The sequence below is a fragment of the Penaeus monodon genome, chromosome 19 (genome assembly GCF_015228065.2).
Source record: "Penaeus monodon isolate SGIC_2016 chromosome 19, NSTDA_Pmon_1, whole genome shotgun sequence".
Lineage (NCBI taxonomy): Eukaryota > Metazoa > Arthropoda > Malacostraca > Decapoda > Penaeidae > Penaeus > Penaeus monodon.
This window is the reverse complement of record NC_051404.1, coordinates 40995639-40996690: the sequence shown is the minus strand read 5'-3', so window position 1 is coordinate 40996690 and position 1052 is coordinate 40995639.

Sequence of the window (1052 nt, the reverse complement as noted above, 5' to 3'; positions counted from 1 at the left end):
TGATTGTCATTCTCTTCACATTTTGTCCACATACGAGCTTTCATTGAATGAAATATTCTTGTAACAGTTACGTCCAGAATTAATCGATCATATAATATGCATATAAGTTATGATATGCATCACCTTCCTTATTTCCATCTGCAAAGCGTTGCAATTGCCCAACTATTAACTTGTACAGTGTCCAGATTCAGGATTGAAAGGGGTTTGACGTAGATATTGACCGTAATATTTATTTTTCTCTCCTCTTGTTTTTATTTTTTTCTTACCTTCCCCACTCAAAATAGAAGATGAAAGAGAGGAAGCACTTTAAGAAGCGGTCTTCCGATTAGCAGCAAGACCTAAGACGCTCCCCAGGGTAAGACGGCCATGCACGCGCGTGCCCCACCACTTTGGGAAGCCCCTTGAGGAAAAGCCTTGAAAGGGAAGGCCCATATAATATTCATAGGCCCGTTACGGCGCCTTCCCTCGCTCGCGCTCGCTGTTGCATCGTCCGCAGAGGAGAGGAAAGTCCCCTTGATCGGCCGTGCGGCGACCCTCGACCTCCGGCTCTCGTCTCTGGGTCTCTTGGGAGCTGTTTGAAGAAAGGTCCTTCTGCGTCAGGAAAGCGTTGCGATTCGAGGCTTATTTGTAAAGGTCACGAGGGTCGAGATGAAGGTCACTCGTTCTACAGTGCCATGAGCTTCTCGGGAGGTTTGGGAAGTGACGGAGGATTTGCTTCGTGTTCTGTTGGTGACCTTCTGTGCTTGCAGGAGAACGCGTGTGCTTGCATGCCTCCTTTCAACTTGCATGGAAGGTAACGTTTCCTCACTCTCTTATCGAAGCTTCACGAACCAAAGGAGCTCCCACGCGTCTCCTCCCAAGATGGTTTTATATTTTCCCTGGATGTTCGGGTCTCGCCATTCCCTTTCCGAAGTTCTTGTTTTGACGAGTTTGTACTCTGGAGGCGAGTTGTGCGCGGTCGGTCGAGTGGCAATGCGAGCAGAGGGGGATATATGGCTGGTTTCCTTCATTTCCATTTGGGGCCGTTTTATGCCTCCTCTGACGCAGGAAAA